The 13788-nt window shown below is 42.5% G+C and overlaps 1 protein-coding gene and 1 non-coding gene across 4 annotated transcripts in view; both read right to left on the bottom strand.

The window, feature by feature from the left end:
* The window catches only part of ANO2 (anoctamin 2), a 367122-nt gene that overhangs the window by 320198 nt on the left and 33136 nt on the right, over positions 1 to 13788 (bottom strand). The gene's annotated exons all lie outside the window — the stretch shown is intronic.
* Positions 1589 to 1696, bottom strand: LOC135275457 (U6 spliceosomal RNA). The gene has a single exon (XR_010343090.1). It is a non-coding gene; the product is annotated as a U6 spliceosomal RNA (small nuclear RNA).

Below are 13788 nucleotides of genomic sequence, written 5' to 3'. Positions count from 1 at the left end.
AGATACTAACATGCCCCCCAACTTTTTTTTAGTGGAAACATGAAGTCTTATGAGAGAGATGAAGAAAGCTTCGGTGGTGCACAGGGATTGAATTCAGGTTTGTCTGCCCACAAAGCATGAGTGCTTAACCACTATGCTACATTGTTCCGGGACAGAAGTGCAGGGGTTGATTCCACACGGTTCCTGCCCTCAGAGAGTTTACATGCTGCTGAGGGACAGTTAGACAATAAGCAATTACATTACATTACAAAAAGTCACCTGCTAAAACATGGGTCAGCATAACAAGTGCCCAGGACCACAGGTGAGGGAATCAGGACAGCTCCACAAGGGTGCGACTCTTAAACAACACCTGTCTCACAAGTGTCCCATCTCCTTCTCCAGACTGCGAGTCTCTTGGGAGCCAGGACTGGGTCTCCTCTTTACACAGCCCCGGTGCTGGTGACAGCTGTGATATGGTGCTGTGATAATGTGCTGTGATAATGGTGCTGGCCACCGGACAGACCATTAACCTAGGAATGACAAAGTGGGGCTCTCAGGTAGAGGGGAAATGAAACCTTTAAGGTCAGTGCCTGACTGAGAAGTCAACTCTTTCTTAAAGGAGGTATAACTTCCTACAGATCACAGAGTTTCGCTCAGGGAAGCACCCCCTCCAAGGCTCTTTACCACTTCCTAGTGGCCTGGAGGACTCATGGGAGTTGCAGAAATAACGCAGGCCCTTAAGGCTAACGGTCCAGAAAGGAAACACAGTCAGAGGCAATGTGTCTTCAGACAAGCAAAAGCAGGTTCGCAGATGGAAAATAAGACTCACCAGGTCCCCACCAGTCTGTGGCCCCTGGGGCTTAAAATTCCATTCTTCCTTTCTTTTTTTTTTTTTTTTTCTGTCCAGACCTGCATCTTGGGAAAACCAGCACTGCCCAGAAGTGATAATTCTCACCAGCGTTGAGCCCTTGGTGGCATGGAAAATTCCCCTCAGGGGCCTGAGGAAGGTGACAAGGCCTCCCATGGCCAGAGTTCATTCCCCTACTATGGCAGCTGCTCAGAGGTGATGGCAGCCTCAGTGCCAACCCACTGTCACATTCAGGCCAACGCAGAATGTGCCCCTAAGCTATCACACTGGAGCAGCATAAGATGATGGAACAGACCCTGTCTTAATCCCTTTAGGATCCTGTCAGAAGAGGTCCTTCTACTCAGCTCAGGGCAGAGGTTCACATGTCAGAGTATGTCAAGAGACTGCCTTGTCTTTATAAATATCTTAATCTGAAGTTGAATATTCTTAAGTAACTCTATCTTCTAGGATTTTCCTAAAGGCACACATTAAATGGTGAGATACAAAGAATTCAGCCCAACAGTTTCTTGCCAATTCCTGTATTAGGAACTTACAGATTGAAAAAGAAGCAGTCCTCATCATCAAGGTAGAGGTGAACATGCAGTTTACAGCACAATTCAGTGATGTCCATCATAAAGATATGCATGGGAAACACGAGCATCCCTGAGGAGGCAGGAGGGGCAGAATTCATAAAGGCATGCTATCTGAGTTGGCACAAAATCAATTCGCGGTTATTGCTGGATAAATACTTTTTTTTTTTTTTTTAATATGGAATGCTTCACGAATTTGCGTGTCATCCTTGCGCAGGGGCCATGCTAATCTTCTCTGTATCATTCCAATTTTTAGTATATGTGCTGCCGAAGAGAGCACTGGATAAATATCTTGTATGGCCTTCTACACAAACCTGGGCTGACGTCTTTTCCTCCAGTGACTGCCTTCCTCCCTAGCACAGTGGATTATCTGCTATTCACTTACAGACTTGGTCACCTGCTGTCTTCTTCCTCTTGCAGTGACACAGAAAACGTCGTTTGCCTTTCCCATGTTTTACAAGCCACAGTTCATATAGAAGTTGAATCTCCCAAACTTACTTTATTGAGTTTGACTTTTCACTTGCATTCATACCTCATCACATTCCACACTTTCCACCTTTTGAGTATGTCCGTTTACAATCCTGATAGACTGTGTAGAGCTCACACATCTCTCTTCGAATTCCTTCTCCTTCGATGCCACCTCAAAACTACTTTATTTTCCTCCAGGATCCCCCAGCTTAGACTCAGGCAGTCCAAAACCCAGAAGGGGTCATTAGCACAAACAGAGAGAGCCGAGGAGAAGCCCTTTATTTCTGGCTTTAGAAAAAGAAAGGCATCTCTTAAAACTCAGAGAAAGTGGAAGGAAGCCCCCATTTTTTACTTTTCTCCATTCTTTCACATCCTAGACCACAGACCCTTAGGAGGAGAGGGAGAGGGATCTTCCTCTTTGCTCCCAAGAGGGTGGAGCAAACTCCTGTTGCTTTTGTTCTCTGTGTGCGTCTTCTTACCACTCGGCCCCAGACACAGGTACAGTTTGGGAAGTATGTGGCAGAGGAGGGTAAGTAGATTCTAAGATTTCCAACTGAAGGATGGCAAAGGGGGTCTCAGGGAACTGGAAGGTTCTGCAAAGATCATGGAAAGGCAAAAGCTCAGCAAAATGCCCCCGTAAGCTGTTCATGAACTCTTTGGCTTACCCTAAAGCTGCAGATGCATGGATCTGACCCAAAATAGCATACTATATACCTTAGGGACTGAACTATATGATATATTACTAACCAGATTTCAAGTTGGCCACTTGAAAGCATCTGTAAGATAGACCCAAATAGCAGAAGGCTGTGAAAGTGAAACTGATTTTGAAACTACCTACAGAATTCTGGTCAGAACTTGCAACTTGAACCAAACCAGATCAACTGCCTGCTAAAACACAAATAGGATTTAAATAAAACCCAGATTTTCATAACATAATATTGAAAATGTCCAGGATACAATTTAAAATTACTGAACATACAAAGAACAAGGAAATGTTTTGAGAGAAATAACAATAAACAAATGCCGATGCCAAGATGATGAAAATACTGGATTTGTCTGACAAATGTTTTAAAGTAGTTACTATAAAAATAACCCAAGAAAGGGCAAACACTCTTTAAATGAACAGAAAGAAACATTTCAGGCCGGGCACGGTGGCTCACGCCTGTAATCCCAGCACTTTGGGAGGCCGAGGCGGGTGGATCACGAGGTCAAGAGATCGAGACCATCCTGGTCAACACGGTGAAACCCCATCTCTACTAAAACTACAAAAAATTAGCTGGGCATGGTGGCACATGCCTGTAATCCCAGCTACTCAGGAGTCTGAGGCAGGAGAATTGCTTGAACCCAGGAGGCGGAAGTTGTGGTGAGCCGAGATAGTGCCATTGCACTCCAGCTCGGGTAACAAGAGCGAAACTCCATCTCAAAAAAAAAAAAAAAAGAAAAAAGAAACATTTCAGAAAAAAAAAAAATAGAAGACATAAAAAGGAACCAAATGGAAATTTTAGAATTACAGAATAAAATAACCAAATAAAAAATCTCACTGGATGAACTCAATAACAGAATAGAGGTGACAAAAGAAAGACTCGATATGCTTGAAGAAATCAGTAGAAATTATAAATCTGAAAAACAGAGAGAAAAAAACATGTTGAAAACAATGAACAAAATGTCAGAGACCTGTGAGACAATACGAAAAACATCTGACATTAATGCCACTGAAGCTCCAGAAGGTCAGAAGAATGAGTACAGCATAGAAAAAAATTGAAAATATAATAGCTAAAGACTTTCCAAATTTGGTGAGAGGTGTAAACCATAAACAGATTCATGAAGTTCAGCAAATGCCAAGTGGGATAAACCCAAAGAAATCCATACCTAGACACATCATAACCAAAGTATCGAAAAAGACAAAGGAAAAAGTATTGAAAGTAGCCAGAGATAAACAATGCATTACTTACAGGGAAATAATGATTTGAATGACCACAGACTTCTCATGTGGAGCCATGAAGGCCAGAAGGTAGTGGAGAAACATTTTGAAAATGTTTAAAGAAAAGAATTGTCGACCAAGGATTCTATACCCTGTGAAAATACCATTCGAGAACGAAAGTAAAGACTTCTTAGTGAGGAAAACTAAGATAATTTATTGCCAACAGACATAGTTCAAAGAATTACTAAAAGAAATTCTTCAGAAAAAAAGAAAAATGTACCAAAAGGAAACTTAGAACATCAAGAATAAAGCAGCAGAAAAATGTGAACTATCTGAGCAAATAGACTATTCTCACTTCTTAATTTCTTTAAAATGTTTGACAGCTGAAAACAAAAATCATAACATTTTCTGATAGAGCTTTTAATTCGTGTAACTATAATACATAAGACAACTACAATTCAAAGGAGGAAAGGCAAAGGAACTTCTAAAATGGTAAGGTTTCTATACTCTATTTGAAGAGGTACAATATTTATGCTAAGTAGACTGTGAAAAAAAAGTATATCCAAAAATCAACTCAAGATGGATCAAATACTTCAATCTAAGACCTGAAACCACAACATTTCTGGCAAATAACATCAGAAAAACTCTTCTGGACATTGGCTTAGGCAAAGAATTCATGACTAAGAACCCAAAATCAACTGTAACAATAACAAAAATGAATAAATAATAAATAAATAAATCCAATTAAACTAAAGAGCTTCTGCAGAGCAATACAAATAATCAGCAGAGTAAACAGACAACCTACAGAATGGGAGAAAATATTCACAAACTATGCAACCAATGAAAGACAAGTATCCAGAATCTACAAGGAACTCAAACAAATCAGCAAGAAAAAAACGGTCCTATCAAAACGTGGGTAAAGAATCTGAAGAGATATTTCTTAAGAGAAGATACAAAAATAGCCAACAAGCATATGAAAAAATGTTCAACACCACTAATCATCAGGGAAATGCAAATTAAAACCACAATGAGATACCACCTCGCTCCCGCAAGAATAGCCATAATTGAAAAGTCAAAAAACAATAGAAGTCAGCATGGATGTGGTGAAAAGGAACACTTTTACACTGCTGGTGGGAATGTAAATTAGTATAATCACCATGAAAAACAATATAGAGATTCCTTAAAGAATTAAAAGTAGAACTACTATTGATCCAGCAATCCCATTTCTGGGTATCTACCCAAAGGAAAAAAAAGTCATTATATGGAAAAGACACATGCACATGTATGTTTATAGCAGCACAATTCACAATTGCAAAGATGGAAGCAACCTAAGTGCCCATGAACCAACATGGTATATATACCATGAAATCATACTCAGTCATAAAAAGGAATAAAATAATAATGTCTTTTGCAGCAAATTGGATGGAGCTAGAGGCCGTTATTCTAAGTGAAGTAACTCAGGAATGGAAAACCAAATATTCTATGCTCTCACTTATAAATGGGAGCTAAGTTATGAGGACACAAAGACATAAGGATCACATAATGGACTTTGGGGACTAGGAGAGGGGTGAGGTATAAAAGACTACCTATTAGGTACAATGTACACTGCTCAGGTGACAGGTCTACTAAAATCTCAGAAGTAACCACTAAAGAACTTATCCATGCAACAAAAAACTAGCTGTACCCCCAAGACTATTGAAATAAAAAATATATATTAATCAAAACAAAAACAAAAAAGTGCATCTGTTGTAATGCCTAGAGCAACAATTAATAAAACCACACAGAGATGTATTCATAAACAAGTTCTCCAGATGATTCTAATAATGCTCAAATTTGAGAACCAGTAGACTACAAAAAAGAACTTTAAATCTTATTAAAATCCTGATTCCTATCATTTATAACATTGAAACTCCAGCTTTAATAGACACAGTGCCTTCAAATTTCCCCTCCTTTAAGCCCCACCTTCTAAATGGTCAGAATGAAGATGAAAACAGTAATAATGAAGAAGAAAATAATAATATCGAAGATGATGGGTGCTTCACAGGAACCTAAATGGGATGGTAACTAACATTGCGTAGAGATATTATCTGTCTCTGAAGATAGGAAATAAATTTACAGAAATAATTTCGGTAATTCTCCAAATTTCCTTATGAAGGAGAGAAATAATACCCCCTATTAATGATTTTTGGCAACTGGATCGCAAAGTAATTAAATCCTTTATTTGAAGCCCCAATTGGTTGGGATCTGAGTGCACAGAGATGAGGTAGAAAAGTTTTTTTTTTTTGAGACCGAGTTTCACTCATTACCCAGGCTGGAGTGCAATGGCGTGATCTCGGTTCACCACAACCTCCGCCTCCTGGGTTCAGGCAATTCTCCTACCTCAGCTTCCTGAGTAGCTGGGATTACAGGCACGTGCCACGGTGCCCGGCTAATTTTTTGTATTTTTAGTAGAGACGGGGTTTCACCATGTTGACCAGGATGGTCTCGATCTCATGACCTCGTGATCCACCCACCTCAGCCTCCCAAGAGTTTTTAAAAAGTATTTAAAACTGGACTAAAAGGGTAATTCAGAAAGAGTTTTAGAAGAAAACATTCCAATTGAGATAATTCAGTTTAAACTTTTGAAGAAAATTCTAATTGGAAATATAAATTTTGGAGCTCTCTTAAAAGATGGCAACGGAAATGTTGAAAATAAATCATTTTAAGAGTGACTGTAAAGTCACTCCTTAAGATTTTTAGGGTCTTAAATCTCTCTTTTTATGAAGAGAACCAAGAAATGAGCTTTGAAAAGTTCCAACATTTAATAATCAGATAGATGCAAAGATATGAGAGGTGTATAAAAAAGAAATAAATAAGAATTCAATACAGCAGGAAGACCCAACCAAGAAGACTTACAGGAAGCAGCCAGAGAAGCAGGAGGGAAGTCAGAAAAGTGTGGATGGCGTCAGGGGAGATGGTGTTCCAAACAGGAAGGAATGGTCTACTGTGCTGAATGTTGCTCAAAGGTTAAGAATGCTGAGAACTTTAAAAAAAAAAAAAAAAAACTGCTCAGGTTAGCACCTACTGGAGACCCTGGTCACCTGTACAAGAGTATCTGGGGCACAGTGGTGGAAGCAGAGGCAGCTTGGAGTAGGGCTGAGTGAGAGGTAAAGAAATAGGCATAGTAAGTAGAAATAACTTCCAAAAAAGTGAGATATTAAAGCCTATTATAAAATGCAGTAATTAAGATAATGAGGTACTGGCACAAGGATAGTCAAACAGACCAGCAGAATAAAATAAAGTCCAGAAGCAGATCCCATCCAAAGACAAACTCTTGATTTCTGGCTTCAATAATCCAGAAGAGCAATGAGGAAGAATGGTCCTTTCAATAAATGATGCTGGGTCAAAGGGATATCCAAGTGGGGAAAAATTAATTTTGACTCATACCTCATGCCACACACAGACCAAACAAAATCAATTCTATGTGGATTATGGAATTAAATGGGAAAAGTTAACCAACAAATGTTACGGAAGATAACATTAAATAATGCATTCTTAGTTTGGATAGGTGATAATTTTTTAAACAGGACATAAAAGCACTGACATAAAGGAACCTATCAATAAAATGAACTAAAATAAAATTGAGAACCTTTATCCACCAAAAGAGTGAAAAGAAAAACCACAGAGTGGGAAGAAGATATTTGCAAAACATAAACTCAACAAAATATGTACCAAATATAGATGAAGAATCCCTTCGTATCAATATGAAAAAGGGAGACACCCATTTTTTTTAATGGTTGAAAGACTCAAACAGGCACTTTACAAAAGAGGATATCCAAATGGCTGGGAAAAAATACACAGACGTTTTTATCTCACTAGTAGTCATCAGATAATGCAAATTAAAACCACCCTGACATACCAAAATGGCTAAAATTAAGATGACTGACAATAGTAAGTGATGACAGGATGTAGGGAAACTGGAACTCTTGTACACTACTAATGGGGAATATAAATTGATGCAAACACTTTGGAAACTTTTCAGTAGTGTCTACTAAAGCTGGTCATCACCTACCATACGACCCAGCAATTCCACTCCTAGGTATGTACCCTTTAGAAATGCATTTACCAAAATACCTGTAAAAGAATAGTCATGGCAACACTATTCATAATAGCCTAAAACAAAACAACCTTAACATCCATCAACAGTACAATGGATAAGGAAAATGTGGTACATTCAAACAATGAAATACTGTCTGGTAATGCATAAACCACTACTACACACAACCACATTGATTAATCTCACACACTTAATGTTGGGCAAAAACAAAAGCCAGACACAAAGTACATATTATATGAGTCCATTTATACAAAGTCAAAAACAGGCAAAATTCATCTGTGATGCTAGAAGTCAGAAGAGTCATGATCTTTGGACAGTGGAGGTGGGGTCATGACTGGAAGGAGGCCCAGGAGAGACTCCTGGAAAGCTGGAAATGTTCTATTTCTTCATCTGGGTGGCAGTTACTCGAGTCTGTCCACTTAGTTTTAATTCGCCAACTTGTACACTTTAAATTTGTGTACTTTTCAGATATCTACTATACTTTAATAAGAAGCTTTTTAAAAAGCCTAGCTATAAAGGAGAGGAGAATGAGAAGGCCATAGCTGGAGGGGGTAACTGGGTTTAGAATGAGGACTTTCCCAAGGAAAAAAGTTGAGCCTGTAAAACCACGTGGCAGACCAAAAAGCAGCTCATCTCTCACTAAGATGGAAGAGACTCTCTCTGCTGTCCACTGGAGCCGGGACTCCGGAGTCCGCCAATACCCTGGCCGTGCATAATAAGTGCATAGCAAACTCATTGATTGAGACAGTCACCTCTGGGCGATGCTTCCAGCTTAGAGCGCTGGCAAATATCTCTTTAATTGTCATTCCTAATCACACCTCGGAGAACTAGAGACTTCATCTTATTAAGAATTCTAGCAACTCGGCCAAATGGCCAAAGTGCATGATTCCCATCTTCAGAGAGGAAACAGACACACTTAGCGAGTTAGCAGCTGTCCCCTAAAATCACATGGTCCCTCACAGACCTTAGATTCTGAGATGCTCAGTCAGGCAAGTCCGCATTGCCAGGGGAATAAGAAAGCAGCCCTGTGTCATGCAAAGTCACAGAACTCTACTGGAGCCCCAGTTTAACCTCCGCAAGCCTCTGTTTCTGTAAAATGGGAATAATAATCTAACAATAATCGCTACTTCACAACAATTTTGTTAAAAAAATACATGTTTGGCATGGACTCAGGTGACCAACAAATGTTTGTTCCCTTTCTCCTCTCCTTTCCCCTAGGGAAATAGAAGTTTCTTAGAAGAGAGAAACAGCTCCATTTTGCAAAGAGTTCTGCAAATCAGGCACGCAGAGGTCCCTCGGATTCCAGATCACTGTTCTTAGAACCATGCCGTCTGCTGGTGCAGCACAGAATTGGCCAGTCAGAGGGTAGCTCATCCCTTTTCCTTTGCACAGTGGTTGTTCAGTTTATTCACATGGGTTTCTGTGTTTCTACATGGTTTGGGTGTGTGCGCTTTTCCCAGATCAGGGAGGAGGGACGGTGGGAGGGGGACACACAACAGCACAAGTGCCTGTGTTTGTGTATCAAGCTGCAGCTGTTTATTTCCCCAGATGAATTTAAAAACCATTCCAAATTCATCAGCATCTTCTGAGGAACCCTCCTAACTAGCAACATGTTCAATACTCCAAAGCTGTGGTGGGTAGGAAGCAAGAGAATTGGGAAGGGGGACAGGAGGCGTGAGTTCAGTTTTTCAGCAGTTCCCCTGACACCCAGGTTCGGGTGGTCTCTCATAAGCAGTATCCAACTCAGCCCACATCACAGCCCCGGATTTCACCGTAATCGCAGGCAACCAAGAGCCCTGAGAGGATGGAGAGGCACCACTACACCCAGGTTCATCTTCCAGCTCTGGCTCAAGGTAAAGAGTGAGGAAAAACACAGGCAAGCTAAGAGTTACTGCCTGGAAGACAGGGTTGCTTGGATCCGGCATCCATTTCTGAGCCGTTCCTAGTCACGAGAGATTTAACATTCCATGCCCACTGTTTTGCACCCATCTAGATGGCAGAGGACAATATAAAATGCATTTGTGAATTGGAGTATGTTACTGAGCTTCCACGGGCCTCCATCTGTAAAATGAGACACCGATTAAAGACTCTCAAAGGTCCCTTCCAACTCTGACTTTCTGAGTCATCAAGGGCTTACCACAAAATAAAATGGAAAAAAAAAAAACTAAAGTGAACTTTGCCTTTAAAAAAATGGGGGAGCATTCACTCTGCCTCTGCATTTAACTTGTGGCCCCTGCCATCCTGGCACAGCCTGACCACAGCCCCCTCCCCCAAGGGTGGGGCCAGGACAGGAAATGGTCAAGCACGCAGCATCTTCCCAACCTCCCCTCTGGACCTCGGTCACTTCATCTGCTGAGTATTTAATTAGAACTGGTGATGGCTGTTTGGAAAGAGTCAAGGCCAAGAGGGCAGGAAGGCGTCTCCTTGTTCTCGGCTCAGGAGACTCAGAGAAAGCCCAACAGCTGGGACAGGTCTCAGTCTAGGTCATCCCCCCGCCGGCAGCACTTTGATAGCTTTCTGTGTTCATCAATTCAGACGTTCTCCTGGGGAAAGCCTTGACTTCAGATGAGGTGGGGCCGCTCTCAGTAGGGTCATTGGCTCTCCTTGTCCCATTCCCGACGTGGTTTGCTTTCTGAAGCCTGGAAATACACGTTTCCACGCCGAGCAAGGCTGCAGCGGTGGCTGCAAAAGGGACCTGGAGATGTTAGCAAACCCAGGCAGGAAGTAACAATGAGCAGATTCAACCTGGAAAAATGCAGCCTTTGCATCTGGGGATAAATAATCAGAAACACAAATACTCAGGTGGGAGGGAGATGCTTGGAACAGGAAGCAGCCAGACAGCATTTGGACGGGAGCTTGCAATGTGATCTGGTGACAAAGAAATTGCTGGGGGATTCATGAGCTGGATGCATGGAGGTGATACCCAAACAAGAACAAGGAAGAACAAGCAGGAGGCCAAGCAGCTGTTCTTTGCCTCCCTGGAGGCCAGCACTACATGGACCAAGGGTTTGAGATGGCAGCAAGAAAGGCTCGGGTCAGACTCTAGAAACATAAGGAGATACTATGTGAGGGGATGGGCAAGCCCCCCTGGGAAGAAGTTTGAAGGACCCTGACATGCACAGCCCGTCCAGAGCTGGGGCTGTGGACAAGGTGACCTTCAAGCATCTGATGCATGAGACTGCAGATTCTGCAGAATACAGCGACTTGACCTGCTCGGTAGGTGTTGCTGGAGACAGGAGATGGAGCAACTCAAACCAGCCAAAAACTGAATGGAAATTCAAGAGCTGGGAAAAACCACATGACCTATCCTGAGTTGGAGACAAAGCTGGGAAAGGAACTCCTATTTGCAGAGACACAGAATCCCTCCTCCTCGGGCCCACAAGAAATGTATTTTCCAATCCTCCTGTCACTCCATTGCCTAGGACATCAGAGCCTCAAAATGAGGCTCCAGAGACAATTTCCCATGTACATTAGACTCCAAGGGACCAAACAGATGCCATTTGACCTGTTCCTTTGCCAACATAGTTGCTCTGGAGGGATTTTGGTTAGATCTTAGGAAGAACTTCCCTCCTGAGTTTTGAGATACTGCACGAGCCAGCAAAAGAGGCAGTTTATAGTCTGTCTTCCTACAGTCAGTTTATAGGCTAAATTACACTCAGAGATGTATAGAAAGAAAACATCCCCTTCAACTGCAGCATAGTGAGAAAGTTACAGGTGCACCTCACTTCAAACAAACTTGATATCTGAAAGTCCAGGCTTAAAAAGCAGGTCAATTTGGTTGCTTGTTTGCTTTTTTGAAAAGCTCACTTTAACAAGCTATACTAATACACTTAAATTTGGATGTGAATTTTAAGAATGGCATTCAAAATAGCTAGGCCAGACGAGATGGTTCATGCCTTTAATCCCCACGCTTTGGGTGGCTGAGGCAGGAGGATGGCTTGAAGCCAGAAGTTTAAAACAAGTCTTGGTAATATAGTGAGACCCCATCTCTACGAAAGAAAAATTTAAAAATTAGCTAGGCATAGTGGCACACGCCTGTAGTCCCGGATACCCAGGAGGCCAAGGCAGAGGATGACTTGAGCCCAGGAGTTAGGGACTTCAGTGAGCCAAGATCACACCACTGCACTCCAGCCTGGCCAATAGAACCAGACTTAATCGGAGAAGAGGGGAGAAGAGGGGAGGGGAGAGGAACCCAGGAATGCAAAGGTCTGTACGATTCCCGCTGAGTCTTCCTGGGGACCATCCAGCTTCCTGATATGGTATGTGACATGGGAGTCTTAGCTCTTGGAAGAGCTTTAGAGACTCTAGAAAGAAGGAAGGACAAAGGCAGCTGTCTTTCTGAATGGAGACTCTCCATAGCACCAGAGAATCAGGCAGTGTTGAAGTCTCGTGGTGACCTCTAAAGCCAGGCCAGAAGAGGAAATAATGGGGAATAATTAGAATGGGAGATTACATCTACCTTACAGGTAGGTCATCCCAGAGGGCAGAAAAAGACAAAAGAGTTTGAAGGATCTTTGGGTCTGATATTAAGAAACTAAGAACAACTAATCCTGAGCTTCTTATATATGCCAGGCACTGCACTGGACCCTTTAACATACATTGTATCATTTAATTATTTGTTTCCTTGACAAATACTAAGCACCCACCATGTGCCAGCCTTCTTCAAAACAATTCAACCATATTACTTTTACAGAGAAGAAAAGTGAAGTGATGTGAAGTATTATATAATTTGTCCATGGTTATATGTCCTTTAGTGGCTCAGCTGAAATTCAGATTCCGGCTGGCATTCACACTGCTTTATACCAGAACATTCTTCATCAAGAAACCTTCCCAGCTCTGCCACTCTTGATTTCACAGCTAGGATGTGCATAGACGTGTGTGTGTGTGTGTGTGTGTGTGTGTGTGTGTGTGTGGACAGCAAGGTCTGTGCAGACAATTCTCAATTACCCAAACTGGCAGAGATGAGTGGTAGCCCAGATAAATCCTTGGGTCCTCTGGACCTTTGGTCCTGGAGGGATTTGTACTCTGCATTTGAGGGAGGAAGATCCTAGCACATCTGTGTAATAAAGCTTGGCTTAGGCTAAGATTAATGACTGAATTAGCTCCCACTTCTGAGCATCCTAGCAGCGGGAGGGAGTGACCCAGAATGAAAGAGGCAGTGAACAGATTAAGCACCCACCCTCCATTAGTAGCCCCACATGGAGGAAACCCACACATGTACATAGGTCGTCCTGAATGACCCTGGGCAATTTCCTGCCTTCTGCTTTCTCCATTCAACACTGACCTCCGCAAATGTGCCTACCACATGATCGTCCTCCTTCTTCACCCAAGAGCAACACAGGCCTCTGCACTTGAGGGGTGTTCCATCCCAAATGTTTCCTGGTTGCTGCAGCATTAGTCTCCAGTGTAAGCAGCTCATGGAAGCTGGAGTAAAGAAGGGGGGACCCCCATCTGGGACCATGGTCCTTGAAAAAGGAAAGAGTCGATATGATGTGATTTCCAGAGCCTGCTTCACCTGCTGGTGCCCAGTACACCACCATTCACCTAAGGCTTTGATCCCTGAGAAAAATGCAGCTGCCACAAAGCAGGGTTACACTGAAGGGTCTGAATGAGCAGGCATTGGAAGGAGGAAGAGTAATGGGAAAACCACACGGAAGGGAAGACACAGAAGAGGAAGGGTGAGTGTGCCCAGGGCAGATGCCTCCTGGGCCCATCATCACCTCTCCTGATGCCCATAGCAGGAATGAACAGCACACACACTAGTGGGTTTGTCCCAGCACTGCCCCCGGGGGCTGACATTCCACACCGTCCCGTCCTCCCTGCCAGATCCCCAGGTGGCTCAGGTGGCTCCTGGCACCACACAGCCTTGACACACCACAGCACCCAG

Source organism: Aotus nancymaae, unplaced genomic scaffold (genome assembly GCF_030222135.1).
Source record: "Aotus nancymaae isolate 86718 unplaced genomic scaffold, 86718_ANA_hifiasm-v0.15.2.pri h1tg000016l, whole genome shotgun sequence".
In the NCBI taxonomy this organism is placed as follows: domain Eukaryota; kingdom Metazoa; phylum Chordata; class Mammalia; order Primates; family Aotidae; genus Aotus; species Aotus nancymaae.
The sequence above is the reverse complement of the archived record's forward strand: the minus strand, read 5'-3'. Positions and strand labels throughout refer to the sequence as shown.